This window comes from Gorilla gorilla, chromosome 13, assembly GCF_029281585.2.
Source record: "Gorilla gorilla gorilla isolate KB3781 chromosome 13, NHGRI_mGorGor1-v2.1_pri, whole genome shotgun sequence".
NCBI lineage: Eukaryota > Metazoa > Chordata > Mammalia > Primates > Hominidae > Gorilla > Gorilla gorilla.
The window spans coordinates 88,318,052-88,341,344 of NC_073237.2; the positions used below are offsets into that span (position 1 = coordinate 88,318,052).

Below are 23,293 nucleotides of genomic sequence, written 5' to 3' on the forward strand. Positions count from 1 at the left end.
ATATATATTTTTTTCCTTTTTAGAGACAGAGTCTCGCCCTATCACCCAGGCTGGAGTGCAGTGACACAACCATAGCTCACTGCAGCCTGGAACTACTGAGCTCAAGTGATCCTTTGGCCTCAAACTCCTGAGCAGCTGGGACTGCAGGCACGTGCCACCACACCCAGTGAATTTATTATACATTGTTCTGGAAACAGAGTCTCAATAAATTCCAGGCTGGTCTCAACTCTCGGCCTCAAGCAATCCTCCCACCTCAGCCTCTCAAGTCACCAGGATTACAGGCATGAGCCACCACGGCTAGTTGTGTACAGGCATATTAAAGCACCTCTATTTATAACTGGCAAAAACTAGAAATAACCCAAATGCCCTTGAACAGGTGAATGGATAAGCGAACTGTGAACACCTATACAATGAAGTACTGCTCGGCAATAGAAAGGAATGAACTATGGGTAACTGCAACAACTTGGGTGAATGGCAAAGGTATTATGCTGAGTGAATAAACAAGTCTAGCTCAGAAAGTTAAATAATGTACGATTCCACTATTGACATTCTTAAAAAGACAAAGCTACTATAGGGACAGAAAAAAAGATCAGTGGTTGCCAAGGCTCGTGGGTGGAGGTAAAGGCAACTCTAAAGAGGTACCACAAGGAAGCTGCAATTGCTCCATATCCCGATTTTAGCAGTGGCTATACAAACTACCCATACTTGTGTTAAAATTCATAGAACTACATATCACAAAAATCTATTTCGGTGTACTAACTTAACAACTAAAATTTTAAAAAATCTTCCTCAGGAACTTTTTTAAGAAGAAAAAAAAACAAGCATTCATAAAAGTTATCTAAGTCAAGTATCCTGTTAAAATGTGTGTCTATTCCTGCAAGATATTGGGAAGTAGTCAGCAACCTACAATCCATGGGCCAAAGGCAGCCCACCATCTGTTCCGAGAGCCAAGAATAGTTTTTACACTTTAAAATTGTTGAAAACAACATCAAATGAAGAAGATTTTGAGGCATGCATAAAATTATATGTCCACAACAGTTTTAATAAGACATATTGTTTACATATGATCTCTGCCTGCTTTGACACAGGGGCAGAGCTGAAGACCCAAAAAGCCTAAAATATTTACTATCTGATTATTTTTTGTAAAAGGTTTGCTGACCCCCAATCTAAGTCAATACCTCGATCATTTAGTCATGAAATATGAAATGTTGTGTTTTTCTTGACTGATCCCAACTGTCCAAAGACTAGAACACCATCATGTGCCTACAGACTGTATTTTAGAACCAAGGAAACTCCTTCATACGGAGCAACAGCAGGGTACACACCAGGATCAGGGAACCAGTTGGCTGGGCAAGGATAGCCAGACCAGGTCTTGATGGCAACTTCCCCTGCAACTGCCCAAAAAGCCAGGGCTCCCAACATCTATCACTTAACGAAGAAAAATGAATGTCTAATTCACCATTCACTTATTTTCAGGGCTCTATCTATTTACAAACACTGTTATCCTTTTAATTCCCTAGCACGTGTCCCATATAACTTTTACAAAAGAAGGAAACATTTCTAGGATGTCGAAAGCAACTCAAGATCAAAAGGAGATTTTTAACATCAAATAAAGTACTAAATGTTGAAAGTGCAGGTGTCAAAAAGAAAAAACCTCATATTTCAACAAATCTGGACTGCATTATTTCACATAGCCTGCAAATGGCCTCAAGCCGCAGCTATGGCACTGATTTTTGCAGGACAGCTTGAGCTAGTGTGTAGAATATTTTTATACACCTGGCGAAAATACTTTAGAATAAGTCTTTTCTAGTGACACTCACAGAGTCAAGAAAACTCAACACATGATCTTCCTTTAGTTTCTGGAATGCTATCAACAGAATTCACATTAAGTAAAAACATAAACGCAAAGAACTGCTAATACCAGCATTAAAAATAGTATTGTTCTACAGATCAAATTACTCTTTAAAGCAATGCCTTCCAGGAAGAGGCAGAAATGTCCAGGTTTAGGGACTCTCCTGACCAAAGAAACCCTTGGTTATTTTAACATGGTCTTCTCTAGAGCTGAGGACAGCTTGGGATGTTCTGTCCCATCCTGTTCCTCAAAACTCTAACATGCAGCTTCCTCTGCTGTCTCTCCTCTGAAGATTCTCACTTTCTCTGTTTACATGTTGGTCTCCTTCCATGTGTAAGAGCAGCTGTCTGCCATATATATCACTGTGTGTGTTTGTCTTCCTCTATCTAAACCACTATCTGTGTTTCTTACTATCTCATTCTATCATTCTCCCTCATCTTGCCATGGATTGGCATATCACACAGCATGTGCTAGATAAAAGTTGGCTGAATTAATTAATTAATCACCCTAAAGTGGAAGAATGTGTTCATGTCCTATAATAATACAAACATACATATGCCTGTGACAAAGGGATGGTATATTCAATTTCCATTTTAAAATCTTGCGACAGGTTGTATTTTCCAAAGAAGGCTACAACAATATCTTCCATCTCACATGCTCTTCCATATGGTGTCCCCGACACTCCCCCAACAAGAACTGGAGTCTGTTTCCCCACTCTCCTGAATCAGAGTGGGCCCTGTGATTGCTTTGACCCCCAGAATGCAAAGAAAGTGGCCTTGAGTGCTGGTTCTGAATGAAGCCTGTAAGTGGCCAAATTCCACTTTCTGCCCTTAACACACTCCCTCTTGAGAGAGTCCTTTTTGGAACCCAGCCACCACGCTGTGAGAAGGCCAAGCCACCTGGAGAGGCCACGTATGGGTTCTTGGGTCGAGAGACCCCCCCCAACACCCAACAGCACCACCAACCAGCCATGTCAGTGCGCCATCTTAACGTCTGGCCCAGTTGAGCCTTCAGATGACTGCAGCCCCCACCAGCATCTTATCGCAGCCAGCATCTGACGACAGCCACACAAGAGACCCCAGGAAAGACCCTGTCAACCCACAGAACTGTGTGCTGTAACAACACATTATCCATTTAAGCCTCTAAATTGTGCAGTAGTGTTTTGCTACACAGCAACAGATAACAAAAACAGATCTGTGGAGGAATTTCATTTTCTCCACAAATAATTATAATAAAAAAATTTACATTACTTATTCACCCTCATTTGTTTTTTCTCCCTTTTCCTGGAAAACAGCATAAAAGAGATTCCTCACTCTTGGTATGATATAACCTGAGTTTATGTCGAAAGGAAAGTTTTCAGATTGTGGCCACTCATGTAAACACACTCGGAGTTACACTCTCAGGCTGGCACCGTTCGTCCTGGGGTGCATCTCGTCGTTCTAACTGTGAATGATGCACCACCACCCAAGGGAAGCCTGACAAATGTCCATGAACCCCAAGATTTCCAATACATCCAATGACTATTCCTCACTTTACTGCCAAACCTTGACGAGGAATCAGGCAGTGTTTACACCACACAGCCAGAATTTGTTCTATTTTTTTCCTGTACAGATTTTTATGAGGCTACTAGTAAGTTACCTCTTCTTTCACCCTAGTATTTCCCAAGTCCTACCTTGGGGCTGGTGTGTTTATAGGCCATTTTATTAAGTGTTCCTTATACTACACATTGCTTATGAAGCAGCACTGTCGACTGCTGAAACACAGGGTGTGCGTTTTATTATATTACAGAGGCTGGGCTGGAAATACAGAAATATGCAGAGTAAGAACTCCCTTAGCAGCTCTTCAGTAGAAATGAGGAAGGCATGGCTCATGGCCAAAGTACCAACATCCTCTGGGGGATGGAGAGGGACCTGGATGCTGTGGTCCCTTACACACTGGGGAAAAGTAAAGGCACCCTGGTGTGTTTTGCATAAATCTATGGAACCAGGAACCAGGCCCATGCAGGTCCACAGGCCAAGTGTCCCCTCGACCATGGCATGACTCACATTTTTAACTCTGTAAAAGAACCTAAGTACAGTTTCTCTGAAATCCTTAAACTTCTTGGAGACATGACTATTTTATGTCATCATTTTCGTCATCATCATACTTTCGATTCCAACAGATATTGGCTAAGGCTTGCTCCATCAACAGTCTCTGGCCCTGTGGGTCCGGCTTGCTTTTCCGGATACACAGTGTCAACATTGGTTTTCACCCTCTCCTGTCATTCTTGCACTTACATAAAACTGTACATCGACTCATCTACCACTGCCTGTGTGCGTCGGGCCCATGTCCCACTAGACTACTACTGGAAGCTCTCTCTAGCAAGAGCATTAAAAAGCCACCAGTGGGGCTGGGCATGGTGGCTCACGCCTATAATCCCAGCACCAGCACTTTGGGAGGCTGAGGCGGGTGGATCACCTGAGGTCAGGAGTTCGACATCAGCCTGGCCAACACGGTAAAACCCCAACTGTACTAAAAATAGAAAAATTAGCCAGGCATGTGGTGGGCACCTACATTCCCAGCTACTCGTTAGGCTGAGACAGGAGAATTGCTTGAACCCGGGAGGCAGAGGTTGCAGTGAGCCAAGATCGTGCCACTGCACTCCAGCCAAGGTGACGGAGCAAGAATCCATCTCAAAAAAGAAAGAAAAGAAAAAGCCACCAATGGGAACAAAAAGTGTCACAGGGCCTTCTTTGTTGCAATCCCACAGACATCTGAAGTGCATTTGAGCCACGGCAGATGTACACACCACCTCCACAGGAACACATTGTACCCAGCCCAGCAATATATATAGCTGTGTTGACAGCACTGTAATTTATCCAGCGCCGAGCAGCTGAATCCCAGAGTCCGAAGCCGTGTTCTACATCCAGATTCTTCCATCAAGAGATGCCTTCAGGGGAACCTTTTCCTCCCCTGAATATTCAGGCTGTAAATTACCTTTGACAAATTAACTTTCGCTTCTCCTCAGAGATAAATTTTAAAAGGAGGGCACTAAGAGAGCAGATTAAAGGCTTTCTGTATGGGGTCCTATTGAATTGGTTGGGGGAGTTGGGCTTCTTTTGCTCTGATGAACACTTACAGCCTGTAATTTGGTCTCTGCCCATAGAAAATCAAGTCAGGGCATGGGAAAGTGATCGCATCCACCTGGAAGGGGGCTGACGAAGCCTCCCTCCCAGACAGGGCCTCAAGGAATCACCCCACTTAGGGGAAGAGAAAAGACCCTTCATTTTCACTCCACTGACATGAAACCCAATCTGCTTCAGAGCAGGATTACCCCAGCAAAAGGTGCTCTGTGGCGGCCACTTGGCCACCTGCACCGGTTCAGGAGGCTCTGCACACTCGCTCCTCATTTCTGCCTCGTGAAAGTGGCACACGTGTCCCAGGACTCAACCACAGCTGCTCACAAAACTGCTTAGGCCAGCTGCACTTATTCTAGTCATTAAATTATGTAATTAAGTATTTAACTGATGAGGAACTATAAACATTAAAAGTTTTATCTAGAAAAACTAAGTTGGCTTTGAAAAGCCTCCATACAATGAAAAAAAATCCGTGTTCGAAAGAAGGCTAGGCGATAAAACAGAAAATGACTAGGAAAATACTGTAAACATCTGACCTCAGCCTGTTTTACAGATTTCTTCCCGTTGTCATACGACTTCTAAAGAAACCAAAACTGAAAACTCCGTACTATAAGCAAGAAAGACAACTGGGCCGGGCGTGGTGGCTCACGCCTGCAATCCCAGCACAGAAAGGCCAAGGTGGGTGGATCACCTGAGGTCCCGAGTTTGAGACGAGCCTGACCAACATGGACAAACCCTGTCTCCACTAAAAATACAAAATTAGCCGGGCATGGTGGCGAATGCCTGTAATCCCAGCTACTCAGGAGGCTGAGGCAGGAGAATCACTTGAACCCCAGAGGTGGAGGCTGCAGTGAGCTGAGATCGCCAATGCACTCCAGCCTGGGCAACAAGAGCGAAACTCCGTCTCAAAAAAAAAAGGAAAGACAACTGAGAACTCCTCTATCACCTGATTCTCACCAAAAAGCCTTGGCCTACCTCAAAAAATTGGTAAATTAACGGACACTTACATGATCTAAATGGAACAGAATGTTTAACATATGGGTGGATCATTTTATTACATTTTCTCCAACTTTAGAAGACATTTTGAGTTATGCCAACCAATTAACGGTCCCAGGATCAGAGACTGAGCAGACTTCTACTCTAACTTCAACATGTAATTCCGTAAATGAAATGCCTAGAGATATCCTGCAAGTGCTTTCACATTTTTGTGAAGAACAATTGTTTAAATGAACAAGAATTTGACTAAATCAAAAGTAACAAACATCTGGTAATAGGGAGTATTGTAGAAATGCCAGTATTTCTCTGATTCCACTCAACAAAGTTGTGGAAATGTAGATGCTTTGAAAAGAATGTCCCAGTGCCCTAAAGGAACTAATTGTTTAATTTTCTCATTTTAAGAGCCAGCAGAAAATAGCAAAAGGTCTATTGCAGTACTTCTCAAATTATGATACCCACCAGTGAACAATGCTGGATTGACCATGCTTTCTTTATTTTCCTTCCTAAAAGTCCTACAAAATGATAAGAATGAAACAAAGTAAGAAACCCACAGCCATACAGAGAACATGAGAAAGGTCACAAGACGTGCCAAGATAAGAAAACAAATCACTCCAGGGGAAACAAAGATGATTCAAGAGCCAAAAGAAAGAAAATGAAGTTTTCAGAGACATTCTCTGGAGGTGAGAGAGCTCCAGAAATGTACAGAAGAAAGCAAGTCAACAGACACATAGCACAGCAAGCCAGGGAAGCTAGCACACGGACGATCTTTGCATGGGGAGTGCCACTCAAAGATAAAGCAGCTTTATAAGGGGGGTCCAAGTGGCTCCCTCAGCCACAGGAAGACTCAGAACCTGGAAACACCAGGTTCATCAGAAAGCAAGGTGGGGTAACAAACAATGAGATTGAGTGTGAATGTATAGATGGACACATGGAAACCCAAATGGACAACTGCTATCTCAACTGAGCTCGGAGCAGACCTGGCACTCAGGCATTTCTACCTTTCTCCTAATCCCTGCAGGGGGCAAAAAAAAAAAAAAGTGTGTTTGTCATTAAAATTAAAATAAGGCCAGGTGCAGTGGCTCCCACCTGGAATCCCAGCACTTTGGGAGGCCAAGGCAGGTAGATCACTTGAGTTCAGGAATTCGAGGCCAGCTTCGCCAACATGGTGAAACCCCATCTCTACTAAAAATGCAAAAATTAGCCGGGTGTGCAGGCGCCTGTAATCCCAGCTACTCGAGAGACTGAGGCAGGAGAATCACTTGAACCTAGCAGGCGGAGGTTGCAGCGAGCCAAGATAGCACCACTGCACTCCAGCATGGGCGGCAGAGCCAGACACTGTCTCCAAAAAAAAAAAAGTGAAATGAAAGTGAAGGCCTCAGGAAGGGACTTGTATATCTTGGTACCCAGGGTCCCTGGTAAAATAGCCAGTCCCCGACACCAAATGTGAAGTGAAGTTCACCATCCACGCATGCAAACTCTCCAATTGTGAGCTATTGCTTGAACCAAGAATTAACCAAGAATAACCAGACATCTGCAGAACGCTCCCAATATGAAACAGAGGTGCCAAGATAAGAAAACAAATCACTCCAGAGGAAACAAAGATGATTCAAGGGCCAAAAGAAAGAAAATGAAGTTCCAGAGACATTAGAGAAGGTATTGCCTTCTTAAAATATCATCAGAATGCAATAAAAAATAGAAAAGAAGGTATTGAAATCAAAATAGGATTCCAACGTTAAAAGGAAAATTCAACTGTAGGATTGAAAGATAAAGCTGAAATTCCACAGCGAGAAGAAAGAAGTAAAGAGGAGCTTCAGAAAGACAGAACAGAAAAAAAGTGGGAGAGAGGAATATTTTCTAAAAGGACACGAAGAGCATCACCAAGCTGAATGACTCAAATGTCCATATGAAAAGGGCCAAGCCACAACTGAGAATGAACAAAAGACATGCACATTTAACACATCATAATGAACTCCAGGGTACGCAGAAGATCCCAAAACCTCTCCAAGCAAAAACAAGTCACCAGAAAAGGAATGAGGCTTCAAGTGGCAGTGAACCGCTCAGAAGGCAGCACGGGGTGCTGGGAAGACTGTGGGGTGACATTCCAAAGAACATGACGTGCAACTGAGAATGATACCCAAACTATCAAGCATGTGCAGGTGGAAATTACAAGGACTCAGAAAACTTACCCTTTAAATGCAGCTTCCTACATTTGTGTCTCCTCTTCCCATCCCTCTCTGTTCTCTTTCCAACCTCACTCACCACCATACACGCAAGGTTTCATCCATACTTCCTGAAAGAAGGTGATCAAGAAGTTCCAGGAATGCTTCAGATCAGCCTGTCAGGGGGTACATGGCTATCCATAAGTCATGTGCCCAATCTAAGTGGACGGGGCAGAAAGACACAGGATGACCTCCCCAGTAAGGGGTCTTGCGACCAGAAGAGGATGAAGAAGATCAGATAACTACTATAGTGTTCAGGAAAAGAAGATAGATGCCTATACAGGGGAAATTAGTGATCTAAACGTACCCAAAATACTGAATATTTAGGAGACATATTAGGTGTTGCCAGACAACAATTACAATCACTCCTAAGAGTCAATTCTCACTCAGCCTCTAATGAAGAACCATCACCAATGACATTGTCAAACCATTTTATAACTGGAGTTCATCATATAGCAGCTATTCCTGCTATGCCTATTGACAGACTAAATTACACTTATGCAAGCCACTTCATCTCCCAGGTTTAGATTTATGCTAAAACAGGAGAAGGAAGTACCACGGTGTAATAATACCTGCCCCAACCTGGGTAGGAGAGTGTCAGGCTTATAATTAGATTACATTTGCAAACAGTTCCAGAGCTCCCCAGGGAGAAGGGTTATAAATAACTCAAGGTATTCTTTTCCCCAAAGATAATCAATTATTTTCTCATCAAAAGGAGGCTAACAAAGAAAGGGTTTAAGGATGAGGACCCCATAATTTATGTAAGCCCCAGCTTTAACAAGATTTCCAGAGTGTTCAGAACTTCACAGGGACCCAGTACTGGCTCTGGCTTCCTCCAGCAAATGGAATATTTATAGTAGCTGAGAAATCCTTTCATTGCTAGGAAAAAAAACACCCTAGAGTAGCCCTTAGATGGGATACATTCATTAAATTCATTTAATCTGCACACTGATGTGGGGCAAGGGAAATGGCAGGAAGCAGGTAAGAATGAAAGAATTTTGCCTCAACAGATCAAAATTGCGCCCTCCCTTTCCTGGGCTTCAGGGTCCTGGGCTCCTTCGCACCTCCATGGCCCTTCTTCTCCACCTGGTGAAGATGATTCACCCCTCATGGTCAGCTCCTGAGGCCAGACTCTTCTTCTGCAAAGCCTTCCCAGCCTTGCCTGGCAGAAGTAGGTTTTTTCTCTAGGTCCTCATGGTGTTTCATGCAAACCCACCTGAGAGCATCTCCCAAGTTATTCATTTCTTGGACTCTTATTATAAAATGTAGTTTCCTAAGGACAGAGTCTGGGTTTATTCATTGTCAGTAATCCCAGAAGCTCCCCTCTTGCACATCCAGCGCCTGGCTGGGCTCAAATTGGTCCAGTTCACCTCTTTGGAAAGCCACTTGGAGGCTGAAGCCAAACCATAGCCCATCATTCTCTGAGAAGCACACTCAGCGGAAAGAGCCCTTACTCCTTACAGACCAAAATTAAAACCCAACTACACTTCCAGAATCCCCCAACAAGAAACTCATTACAGAAAAGCTGCACTTTAAGAAACAAAGAAGGGGGCCGGGCGCAGTGGCTCACGCCTGTAATCCCAGCACTTTGGGAGGCCGAGACGGGCAGATCACGAGGTCAGGAGATTGAGACCATCCTGGCTAACACGGTGAAACCCTGTCTCTACTAAAAATACAAAAAATTACCCGGGCGTGGTGGCGGGCGCCTGTAGTCCCGGCTACTCAGGAGGCTGAGGCAGGAGAATGGCGTGAACCCGGGAGGCGGAGCTTGCAGTGAGCCGAGATCGCGCCACTGCACTCCAGCCTGGGCGACAGAGCAAGACTCCATCTCAAAAAAAGAAAAAACAAAACAAAACAAAACAAACAATAAAAAAAAACAAAGACAAATCCAAAAAACATTGTTCCCAAAAGCCACAGAAATTGGTCAAACACGGGAAAAGGATCTCTTAATGGGTGCATCACCAAACGGACCTAGGGCTCCATTTCCAGGAAGGGAGATGAGTAATCGCAACAGACTGGGCCACTGCACCACACCAAGGGCCTGGCCCAGGAAAACCTCCACCTTGGTAAGGCCTTGGAGGTTCAGGGAAAGTGATGATGTCCTTATAATGTTGAAGACAGAGGACAAGCAGTAAGAGAGAATGCTGATCCCTTTTTCTTCTCTACTTCCTTTTTCCAAAGTTATCTTTTATTTATTTTCTGAGTGGGAGTGGGTGTGGGTGTGTGTGTGTGTGTGTGTGTGTGTGTGGACACATGAAACAAAATTCAAAAGTCACAAGAGTGAAAAGACTTTCTTCTACTCTTTTTCCCCAGCCACCCATGTCCCCCACTGCAGAGGCAGTAACTTCAGCTTTCTTTAAATAATTCATAAACCCTTCAACACTTTTGATATACACTCACGCACTTATGCAGGTACCTGAGCAGGAGGTCAGCTGGGCCTTGGAAGAGCCCACTCTCTTCCTTCTATATCTTAAGTAATGCAACATCAAGGTATGCCCACCAAGAAACAAATCCCAGGAAAAGCCCAGGGTCTAACCAAAGTCTGGGTGCAGCAGACTAAGTGAACACCTCATCATGTATCTAGACAGTCCTATTAACTTAGACAAGAACTGCAGAAAGTCTAGTTCCAACTCCTTCCATGTGCCCATCTTTGCTTAAAATCAGAGCTTTTTGCCTCTGCTTGCACTCACTTTTTCTGAGAAGATTCTCAGAAATGTTAAGGAGGTCAATACTAAGTTTTTCATCACAGTAGAAGTCAACAGATGTTAATACAATACAAAGCATAGTTCCTAATTATTATCGGCTGAACTGTGACCTCCAAAATTCGTATGTTGAAGCCGTAACCTCCCATAGCTCAGAATGTGACTGCATTTGGAGACAGAACCTTTGAAGAAGTAATTAGGCTAAAATAAAGTCATCAGGGTGGGCCCCAATGCAGTATGACTTGTGTCCTTATAAGAAGAAAAAAAAAGGACGCGCACACAGTAGGATGACCATGTGAAGACACAGGGTGAAGACACCATCTGCAAGCCAAGGAGAGAGGCCACAGGAGAAACCAGCCCTGCTGAAACCTGGGCCTCAGACTTCTGGCCTCCAGAACTAGGATGAAATAAATTTCCATTGTATAAGCCCTTAAGTCTGTGGTGCATTGTTACAGCAGTCCTAGCAAACTAATGCCGTAATAAAATATATTTAAAGCATTTGTAGGTGCATCAGCTATAGATATTCCAAAGCAGGATTATAACCCACTGGATAAAACAGGAGTGCTGTGAGCATACTAATACAAGTAAATCCATGAATACAGTGAGAGCCTGATGAGGTTGATGGTTTCCAAGAACCTCCCCACCAAATACCAAATGCTGGTTCATTTGAAAGGGAAGGCCTAACAGATGCCACCTCAGCCAGTCAATCTCATCAGTTAAGGGACAAAGTGACCCTGTGCACCATTCAAAAACAGCAATGAAAACGATTTATACAACATTGTTTCTGCAGTGAGCCTGCCCATATACAAAGCCTGATAAACAGAAGTTGTGGGATTTCCTACAAAATAACCTGCCTGCACTCTTCAGAAATGTCAAGGTCATGAAGGTCAAGGGCAGGCTGGGGAATGTTCCAGACTGGAGGAGACTCCAGAAGCACAGAGCCAAATGACCCTGCAGTGAATCCTGCTGCTCAAAGGGACATTACTGGGACTGCTGTTGCAACTGTCCAGATTGGGGTCTGATGGTGGTCATGCATCTGTTCTAATTTTGTGATTTTCATGATGGTTGTGTTAGGATTATGTACAAGAATGTTCTTGTTTGTAGAAAATACATACTAAAGCATTTTGGGGGTAATGGGACATCTTGCCAGCCGCTTACTTTCAGATGGCTAGAGGAGGGACAAAGAACTTCCATATACTCTACTTGCAACTTTCCAGTAAGTTCTGAACTTCACAAATATAACTTGGAAAAACTGAAAAAATCCTATATATTGAAAACGAGTGGAGTGTTTGATCTGTTACAGGAAATGGCACTTGACTAGATAATATGCAACCATTAAAATTGATTATTATAAAAAGACCAAGTAGGTAACAAGAAAAACATGTTTATGAAATAAAACCATGTCAGTATGATCACAAATGTGTTAAAATGCTAGTACAATGAGTCCTATGTCCTCACTTGATATCATTGATAAGGTTCTTAGAAACTCCAACTTTAAATGAAATGACATACTGTATGCTGCAAGAACTTAACTCTTGTTTATATCTGTTAGTGTATGGTAAAATCAGTTTTGTTATACAGTATGTCATTTCACTCGAAGTCACAGTTTCCAAGAGCCTATCAATGCTGTTAAGTGAAGACTTACTGTTAGTACTCCTTTTTTGATGGTGAGTTATCTCCAGCAGCATAGTTACAAATAATTTTTGTTTTCTTATTTATACTATTTTTCTTCTAAATACTGACATACATGTATTAATTTTATCATGAGGTGAAAAAATTAGGGAGGACGAGCACTCCTGAGCTATCAGGCCTCATTAGCGAAGGTGATTAGCAAAGACAAAACAAGACCAGGGGAATTATCACACGGAGAGAGGGTTTGTAGAGAAAAGCCCGACAGAGGCAAAGAACCTCCTGAGATGAAGAAGGATGAGGGGAGAAATTCGAGGAAAAGCAGTGAGGCATCTGAATTTTGAGGGCTTGAAAGAAAGTTCTACTGAAGGAGTAGGAGGGCAGGCGAGGCCCTCAGGCTGGGCAGCAGTATGTGTCGGGCATCTATCTAGCTGGGCAAATGGAGTATAGGGTTCCACACAGGAGCCACCTCTCCTTGTCATGTACAGGGAGAAGCCTGAGGAGCCTACAATTAGGACAGTTTGGTTCCTGTCCTTTCGACCTTGAATGAGAACCCAGACCTCATAGCTCAGTCTATAGAACTAGCCTATGACCAGCCGGGCACGGTGGATCATGCCTGTAATTCTAACACTTTGGGAGGCTGAGGCGGGTGGATCATGAGGTCAGGAGTTTGAGACAAGCCTGGCCAACATAGTGAAACCCTGTCTCTACTAAAAATACAAAAAATTACCCAGGCATGGTGGCAGGTGCCTGTAATCCCAGCTACTAGGGAGGCTGAGGCAGGAGAATCACTTGAACCCGGGAGGCGGAGGTTGCAGTGAACCTAGATCATGCCATTGCACTCCAGCCCAGGCGACAATGTGAGACTCTGTCTCAAAAAAAAAAAAAAAAAAAAAAAAAAAACTAGCCCATGACCAAGACAATCCACTCCCCATGAGAGCTGGAAGGTGGTCTCCAATTGACCATGAAGAGGCAGTGAAAATGCTGAACAAAAAAATATATACAACATGCCTCCACTTATCAAAAGGTCAAAAACAGGCAAAACTAAGCAATCTGCTGTTTATGGATTGTTATGAACCGAATTGTGTCTCTCCAAAATTGTACCTTAAAATCCTAACCCCAGGACCTCAAAATATGACTGTGTTTGGGGATAAGGTTTTTAAAAGAGTAATTCAGTTAAAATGAAGTCATTAGGGTGGACCCTAATCCACGAAGACAGGTGTCATAAGAAGAGCAGATGAGGACTCAGACACAGAGAGGTGCCCATGTGAAAAGAGAGGGAGAAAGGCGCCATCTGCCAGCCAAGGAGAAAGGCAGGAGAAGTCACCCCTGCTGACACCTGATCTGGGACTTCCAGCCTTCAGAACTGGGAGAAAGTAAATGCCTGTTGTTTCAGCAGCCCAGCCTGTGGGACTTCGTTATGGCAGTCCCAGAAAACTAATAGAGATATATACTACAGGTTGAATATTTCTAATCTGAAAACAAGAACTCTGAATGTTCCAAAGTCTGAAACACTTTGAGTGCCAACATGATGCTCCAAGGAAATGCTCACTGGAGTACTTCAGATTTCGGATTTTTGGATTAGAGATGCATAACCTGTAGGTATGGTACAAAACCCAAATCTGAAACACTTCTGTTTCAAGCATTTCAGACTAAAGGATAGTTGGCCTGTCTTATATGGCAAAACTACAAAGTATAGGAATTATTAACACAAAACAGAGGACCATCACTACCTTGGAAGACGAGATCCAGAAAGCTTCACAGGAACTGGGGATGAAGTTCAATCTCTTCAACAGGGTGGGAGTCACTCAACTTGTTCATTTCATCACTCTTCATGTTTCCCACTCACATTTTCTTCACTGTTTTGTACGGATGATATAAAATTATTAAGGTGATAGCTGGAGCTCTGTAACAGCACTCTCCAATATAGTAGCCACTAGCCACATGGGGCTCTTTACATTTAAATTAATTAAAATCAAGTAGTAAGATCAGAAACGCAGTTCTTCATTCACACTAATCACATTTCCAGTGCTCAATAGGGACATGTGGCTGCAGGCTACTGATTTGGACATGACAAATATAGAACATTTCTATCATTGTAGAAAATTCTATTGGACAGTGCTGCCCAACAGAATTGATGAACAAGAGGCCTTGGAATGAGACACCTACGCACCAGAACCCTCTCTCACTCCAAACAAGAAACACACCCCACCCACTGTACTACTGCCCATCACACCTCTGAAGTGTCCTTGCAGGAAGTTAGTGAATCATTTCCAACAGAGCCCTTGCTAGCGCTTAAATCACCACCAAAATCCCTTCCCCTTCCAAGGTCCTGGTGGCCTCGGAAGCCCCTTCTCAGCCCCCTACCCAGGGCCCCTATCTAGCATGAGTTGCATCTGGAGGTAAAATCTCAGGGGATTTCACACCAATGCAGTGCCACGTTATGGCCATTGAGACAAGTACACAAAAGAAACCCAGAGAGAAAGCACACTCACCATCCTACCACAGAGCTAGAACCAAAGCTCACTCAACAAAGATGGAGCTGAAGGAGTCACCAAAGGGAAGCTCTGTACTTCTGAAGTCAAGGTACTTGAGTACTAATCCCTTTCTTTTCTCTCTGGTTTCACCAATCTGATCATCTGTCAATTAGGTTTCAGTTTGACCTGTCCCTCATTCAACACCATCTCATAAAACCCGCCTCTCCTGTCTGTGTGATGGCTTCTGCTGAAATACATCCAAATAAACACAGGCAGCAACAGACCAGCCAAGGCTGTTCAGATAAGCATTTCAGATCTCAACCAGCAGGGATGTGTGTTGGTGGGTACCCCTGTGACAGGGAGTCTCAGTCTCCTCCAGGAGTCATGGGGGGTGGGGGGAGGCTTCAGGCATGACTTGTCTAATTGGCCTACAAAAAGGATTACTTACTCTCCACTTACCTTTGATTACCTTTAAAAAAAAAAAAAAGGCTTGCGGGGGGCCTTCTAGGTACAGAAATTCTGTATTCTCCATTCCCCAATCCCCAGGCCTGGTTTTCTAAGATAGTTTTTAATATTGCCAGAATGTTAATGCTGAAGGGTTTTATCTAAATCTTCTCCCTGATCTGACGATATCTGACAAACTCATTACTCTCTTGGATTTTTGGCTGGAACCGGAGCTAACACATCCTGCGGGCTGTCATACACATTCAAGACTCTTCCCATCCACAGACCATAACACGTCTCCATTTCCAGTTTGGCAAAATTTTTTAGTCTTTTTTTTTTTCTAAATGAATGTCAGGATATAATCTGGATACATATTAACAAGCACAGAACTGAGTCCAAAAACGCTTTGAGGCCAATTTTTAAAATCATATTTTCTAAATTAAGTCATCAACTTCCTGTGCTGGGAAGTGATCAGTTGGTTGGGGAGACCATTTTATTGCCTTAACTTGGTATTTTCTGTGTTATCAGTGCAAGCTTACAAAGCCTTAAGAACTTAAAGCCTCGCGAACTTAAAGAGCTAACAAGCTTGTGTGTGCTCACGAACCCCACCCGTGGTAGTTCTCAGAACCCAACATTCCAAAGCCAGCAGCTCTCTCTAGTTCCCACCTTTCTCCAAAATATTCTCTGGAAGGCATGAGCCTCTGCATCCCAATTCTCTCCCATTTGTCAATCAAACCCAAGGAAACTCCTTTCCAAATGGCAGTGTGGCCTGCAGCTGGCCAGAGAACAAAGCGGGAAGGCAAACAAAGAGCAAAGGGCACCGGAAAACTTTAAAAAAGAGCCTTTGTTGAAGCTTTGGGGGTGGGGGTGGGGGTGGGGGTGGGGTGGGGGTAGGGCAGGGTGTGGAGGGAGATGGGGGTGTCTATCACTCCAAAGGCCCTACTGTGGGATCTCCAGGAAGGAATAACCATCCTTCAAGGGCTTTGCTTTTAATAAAACCTAATTCTCAGCCCATTATCTCCATTCCTTGCACAGAGTGGAGGGGCTTGGGATTCCCCAGGACTTAGCAGCGTGTGGCTCCCGCCTGGGCCTGCACCAGGGTGGCTACGACATGGGAACTAAGGGAAGGAGAGGCCAAATGCCTGGGTGAGACCGAGATCTGGAAAGATGCTGGTCCCCGCCAAAATGTAATTCCAAATAGAAACAACAGGGAACCCTAAAAGTGATCTACAAAAGCCCTGCCCCAAGGTTCTGATTTTTCTCCCACATGACCACTGTGATGCATTTAAATCAAATCAACGAATCAAAATACCTAGGTCTTATCTAAATCCTGTTGAATAACACACAAAATAAAACAAAACTCATGAAATAAACAGGAAAATGTGAACTGTGAATATTTTATATTAGGAAGTGCCTTTTTAAGTAGCAGTATGGTTTCTTTTTTTTTTTTTTTTTTTTTTGAGACAGAATTTCACTCTTCTTGCCCAGGCTGGAGTACAATGTCGCGATCTCAGCTCACTGCAACCTCCGCTTCCGGGGTTCAAGCGATTTTCCTGCCTCAGCCTCTCCCGAGTAGCTGGGATTACAGGCGTGCACCACTACGTCCGGCTAATTTTGTATTTTTAGTAGAGACGGGATTTCACCATGTTGCTCAGGCTCGTCTCGAACTCCTGACCTCAACTGATCCACCCGCCTCAGCCTCCCCAAAGTGCTGGGATTACAGGCATGAGCTACCGCCCCCGGCCATGGTTTTTTAAAAGGCGCATTTATCTTCTGGAGACATAAAGATGCCATCTTAAAGGGGCTTCACATTTAGAGGAGCAGGAGAGGAGGCCATGTGAACAGCCCAGATTGTTGGAGCCAGCGGGGACCCACCAGGGCCATCATTCTCCCCCTCCCCTCGCCATTTCCAGGGTGCAGAGCTAGACAGAACTGGACCGACAGCGTGGGCCGGTAGACGTCGGCGTCTGTCTACACCACGGCCTCTACACACCCACTTGCTTCCTCCCCACACCGCGATCTGTCTACACCAGGGTCTCTGCTTACACCACCGACTGTGCACCCACGCACGCCGCGGCAGCCCCTCCGCCCGAGTCACAGCCTCTTCCTGCCCTCACGACGGGACCCGGGACCCGGGACCACCACCCCCCCCGCCCCGCCCTTCCCGGCAATCCCCGGCCCGGGCTGCTCCGGAGGGTTAAGCGATCCCTGCCCACACCGCCTCTACTCGGCAAATACAAACCAAATTCCGCTCCCGGGATGAGGTTTCTCTTCTCCTGAAGAAAATCAGGTTTTTCAGCTTGGGGGTGGGAAGGCTGTAATTGCAGGACTCAGGGGTGCTTTGCCTGCAGCAGGGAGATTCACAGATGAAAGGAAAAGATAACGTTACCTGCTGGGGCATCTTTCTTCTCACCACAGGTCACGAACCCACTACTTACCATTTAAGAGCCCGCAGGAGAGGATTCCTAGGGATATATAAATACAGACCCAGAAGGGACTCCCCTGACAGTCAGACTGCCTGCCGTGTCTTTTATCCAGGACTGTCGGGAAATTCAACCTCTTCAAAAATCCCGAGGGAGGCCGCTTTCAACTTCTCTGGCTCCCAGAGCAGATGCACAAAGGCAAGGCTTGCTAGGACCCCTGCGGTCGAGGGCCTTGGGTTGCTACTCCAGGTGACAGCCTCCCATCCTAGGCAAAGGGTACATTCGTGGGGAGGAGGAAATCTTTTGAGAGTTCCATTTCTAACATCCAATTATTTGAAAGTTGCCATCGGTTTTATAGGTTTGGAAATACAGTATTTTAATTTGGTATGTAATATTTCAGATGCATTCCAAAAAAGTGAATGAACACACCAGGCCAAATGAAAGGCTTATTCTTTTCTCAAGCCCCCCTCCAATGGCACCCACAATCCTGAGTTTATATTAATATAGTACTTCCCTACAGTATGTATCCCAGAGCAGTACGCAAGATTTCCTTGCATAGGTTTAACCTTTACATAAATATCAAGCCTCCTACAACTTGTATTTCCTGCTCAATGCTAAGCTGTGAGATCTATGTTTGAACATGTGGCTCCAGTCAATAAATATATCACAAGTTTTTTCCCACTGTTCTGTGGGTGAACATTTGGGTTACTTGCAGTTTTTGCAAATTCCAAAGCTGTTATGAACATTCCCCTTATGGTTTCCTTGCGCCCTTATCTGAGGGGTTCTCTGACCTATGCCTGGGAATGCAATTGCACTGAGTAGGAGAAGCATGATTCAGCTTTTCCAGTAATTGCTAAATTGCCCAATAATGTAGGTATAACGGGGCGTACAAATTCAACGCCCTCCAGCAGTTTCTTCTCTCCATAACACTTTTTTTCTTTTTTTCTTTTTTTCTTTTTTTTTTTTTTTTTGAGATGGAGTCTCACTCTGTCGCCCAGGCTGGAGTGCAGTGGTGCCATCACAGCTCACTGCAACCTCTGCCTCCCGGGTTGAAGCAATTCTCCTGCCTCAGCCTCCTGCGTAGCTGGGATTACAGGCACAAGCCACCACTCCCAGCTAATTTTTGTATTTTTAGTAGAGACGGGGTTTTGCCATGTTGGTCAGGCTGGTCTCAAACTCCTGACCTCATGATCTGCCCACCTCGGCCTCCCAAAGTGCTGGGATTACAAGCGTGAGCCACCATGCCCAGCCTCCATAACACATTTTTGCCAACACTTCGTATTGTCAGACTTCTATATTTTTGTAAATTTGATGGCATCAATGCTTTTTCTAGACTTTTGTGAATTTGATGTTACTTCCTTGTGATTTTAACTGTGTTTCCCAGGTTCATGAGTGTTTGGAAGGTCTCCTCCTAGTGAACTGCCTGTTTATATTTTTGAGATCCATTTATTTAGAGCATAGCTGAACATGGGTTTAAAGACAAAGGTACAAACAATGAACTACAAACACCACTGTTCAATGGGAAGCAAATAGTGCCAGATTAGAGGACGCAGATGCAGGAACACACCTGGGTAAGAATCACAACCTCCTCTTCCACTGGACGCTGATACCCTCCTGCAAGACTCAATGAAGACACCATTTCACCATTTCATCCTAGATCTCTAGCCACTACTGCAAGACACTCCTAAAACTCCTTCCTGGCTCAATGTCTCTGTCCTACCCAGGAACAAATGAAGCCAGGCTGGGATGCGACTGAAGCTGTAATCAACGCTTCTGCCTCCCTGCCCATGCGTCCTCTTCCACTCTGCTCTCAGAGGGTGATCGAGGCCACACCACTTGCTCAGAAATGGCAGAATAAAACATGTGTCCATGTGCATTAATAAGAAACAAGGGGCAACTGGACAAAACGAGCAGGAAGAAATCACTGGCAAGACTGGAAAGGGGCTGGCGATGCTCAGAGACCTCTGGCTGGCTGTGTCCCACACGGGAAGCAATGTCCTTTCTTTACTCACTCCTCTCTGCTGCCAAAGCCCACTCTGGTGTGACAGGCTGTCCACGAAGCAGGTTGGTGAGGTTCTTCTTCCATTTTTTTTCATGTTTATGGCTCTTCCATTTTTTTCATGTTTATGGCTCTCCCATTTTTTCTTTGCTTTCTAACTGACTCTGAACAACTTCTTGGAAAAACAAATGATCACAGAATAACCTCATTTGGAAGAGAGACCGTGTAATAAAATAGAGAGCTGGAGCTTCATTCCCCCATGCCTAGCCAATAAAATACTAAATCTTACTTTCCAGTGAGACCGGTAAGAGGATTCCACAGTCCTGGGACACTTCCTGAGAGTGGGAACACCTGGTACCAAGGAAGGAGCAACCACTGCCTGCAAAGCTGAAGCTGTCGAGTGTGGGACCCACTCCCAAGCCCTGAGTGAGGACAGGGACAAGGACAGAGGAGCCAGGAGTCCCAGGGCCCCAGGCACACAACACTGGGCTACTGGACAGATCACACCCTCAGGTGGACACACTGTGAAGGTGCCTGTCTCAAATCTATACCATGAAGGCGCCCCAATAGGACAGAGAAGGTATGTCCACGCACACTAGACATACTGCATGCTAGACGTGGTTGGGGGGTGCCTTGGCGTCTCTGTTTCTGTTGCCAGGCGACTCCAGACCTAGAGCTGCTGACCCTCTCTGTGTGAACCCGGACAGACCCCCTCACTCTGTACAGGCTGCATAGCTGCCCACACCTACAGGGCGGGCCGGAAGACCACTACGGTCCCTTCCATCTGAAGCAGTCAGTGGGCTCATGACAAATGCCGAAGCCAACATCAGACGCCAAAACTCTGCACACAACACACTAACTCCCTAAAACTGGGCCAAGGACCTGGCTTTGGAAAGGCTGACTCAGGAATTTCTTGAAGTCCAAAAACTTAGCGCTAAGCTTTATAATCTACATTTGTGCACCCCGCCTCCTTGAGGAGACTTCAGAGGGAGAAATGATATTGTTTTATGGCTGACCCACACAGGAGACACACTCTGCACAGCAAAAACCTCCAGAATAATCCTGGCTTCGGCCCATAAGAACAGTGGGTATAATATTAGCGGGGAGGGGGTTACCATTCCTGTAGCCAAAGCTCCTGGCTGAGCCAACCAGAACAGGCAAAAAGTCTCCAGGGCTTTTTCTCCCACACTGACTGGACCCCAGGGCAGGGGAGTTAGTGGCTTCAGCCAAGTGAGTAGTAAGAGCCCAGTGAGGGTCAGAGGTGTTCTTAGGATGGATTGCTCTTTTCTTAGAAAATGGCAACTTCTTTCCCTCTTTCTGGAAGGAAGTTGGAAGAGAAAATCCAGAACCAGAGAGCAGCCCAAAGGGCCACCGATGGAGACACCAGCAGGACCAGCAAGGACCCACCTTGGGTACGGACCCAGGCACAGGGGCCAGGGAGCCACTGTCGGCCTCAAGCAGGGAAACGCTAACTGTGGAATGAACGAGTTCCACATAAGGAGGCAGGAATCTTCTCCTGTAAAGCTTTTTCTTCATTTCTTTTTCTTTGATATTCACTAAGAAGACTTCTCATACCTTTTGGGATTTTGATTAACAACAAACATAAGTAAGTGTTATGGTTTTCTTCTCATAGACGCTGCACTCCTTATTAAACTTATAGATGCTGTACTCCTTATTAAACTTATTCCTAAGTGTTTTATAGTTTTTGGTTCAAAGAGGCCCCTAGCAATGCATCCGGAAGCTAATGGGTTTCCTATGTTAATTAACATGTGGCCACCTTGCTCTCCTTAAGTTTCAATAGTTGACAGTTGATTCCCTTGAATTTTCCAGTTTATTACCTACAAATAGTGACACCTTGCTCTTATCTTTTCTAATTATCGTATTGGCTGGGACGACCAGAGTAGCACTGGACAGTAACGGTGACAACAGAAATCTGTATCTTCTCCTGTGTTTTACCTTGAAATGGAATATTCACTGAAGGTCTTTGAAAGAATCCTTTTATGGAGTTAACTAGGCCTATTTTGCTAATGTCAGCAAAGAATGCTGACATTTAGCACAAGCATTTATAGCATCCACTGAGATGATTTTTCCCTCTAAAATTAAAATGCCCTCATGTGGATTTTTTTAATGCTGAACCATCCCAGAATTGCTGTTGTTCTTTTAACATAGTACCAGGGCTTATTTGCTAAATTCTATGCAGGACTTTTCCATCTCTATTTTCAAGTGTTCAGAGGGCATCTGTAGTTTGATATTTTAGTTTTCTACTGTTACATAACAAATTGCCTCAAACTTAGCAGCTTTTCTAAACACCAACTATGTATTAAGTTACGGTTCTGTACATCAGAAGTCTAAGAAGAGCATGGCTGGGTTCCCACCTCTTACACAGCTAAAAATCAAGGTGTCAGCAGGGCTGTGTTCCTCTCTTTTTTTTTTTTTTTTTTTCTTCTTTTGAGATGGAGCCTCACTTGTCACCCAGGCTGGAGTGCAGTGGCACGATCTCACTGCAACCTCTGCTCCTGCAACCTCCGCCTCCCAGGTTCAAGCAATTCTGCTGCCTCAGCCTCCTGAGTAGCTGGGATTACAAGCATCCAACACCACTCCCGGCTAATTTTTGTATTTTTAGTAGAGACAGGGTTCCACCATGTTGGCCAGGATGGTCTCAAACTCCTGACCTCTGGTGATCCACCTGCCTTGGCCTCCCAAAGTGCGGGGATTATAGGCGTGAGCTACCGCACCCGGCCCTAGCTGTGTTCCTTTCTAGAGGCCCAGGGAAAGAATCTTTTGCAGATTCATTCAGGTTGTCCATATTCCGTTCCTTTTGGTTGCAGGACTGCATCCCTGTTTCCTTGCTGGGTGTGGGCTGCAGCCCCTCTCGGCTCCTGGAGGCTGCCCACATTCCCGGCCCTGGGCCCCTCACCTTTAAAGCCAGCACAGGGGCTGGGCATGGTGGCTCACACCTGTAATCCCAGCACTTTAGGAGGCCAAGACGGGAGAATCACTTGAGGTCAGGAGTTCAAGACCAGCCTGGCCAATATGGTGAAAACCTATCTCTACTAAAAATACAAAAATTAGCCAGGCGTGGTGGTGGGCACCTGTAGTCCCAGCTACTTAGGAGAATGAGGCAGAAGAACTGCTTGAACCCAGGAGGCAGAGGTTGCAGTGAACCGAGATTGCGCCACTGCACTCCAGGCTGGGCAACAGAACAAGAATCTGTCTAAAAAGAAAAAAAAAAAAAAAAAAAAGCCAGCACAGGCACATCAAATCCTTCTCACAGTTTCAATCTTTGACTTCCTGTCCCAACATCTAGGCCCAGATTTTAAGGGCTCCTGTGATGAAGCCAAACTGGCCAGATAATCTCCCTTTCTAAACTCACCATGCCACACAACACAACCTAGTGATGAAAGGGAAACCCGCCATCATCATATCCTTGGGTAGG

At 44.8% G+C, this 23,293-nt stretch overlaps 1 protein-coding gene across 12 annotated transcripts in view; it reads right to left on the reverse strand.

The window, feature by feature from the left end:
* Positions 1 to 23,293, reverse strand: part of ROR2 (receptor tyrosine kinase like orphan receptor 2) — a 232,264-nt gene that overhangs the window by 151,376 nt on the left and 57,595 nt on the right. The window contains exons 1-3 of one of the 12 annotated variants that reach the window (XM_055349869.2): positions 17,874 to 22,226; positions 17,678 to 17,780; positions 14,248 to 14,373 (exon numbers count right to left, since the gene is read on the reverse strand). The exons of 9 other annotated variants lie outside the window; for them this stretch is intronic. The gene's annotated coding sequence lies outside the window, so the exon portion shown is untranslated. Of the gene's footprint in view, positions 1 to 14,247; positions 14,374 to 17,677; positions 17,843 to 17,873; positions 22,227 to 23,293 lie in introns of those variants that run through there. 2 more of the 12 variants (XM_055349870.2, XM_055349871.2) reach the window with 2 other exon arrangements.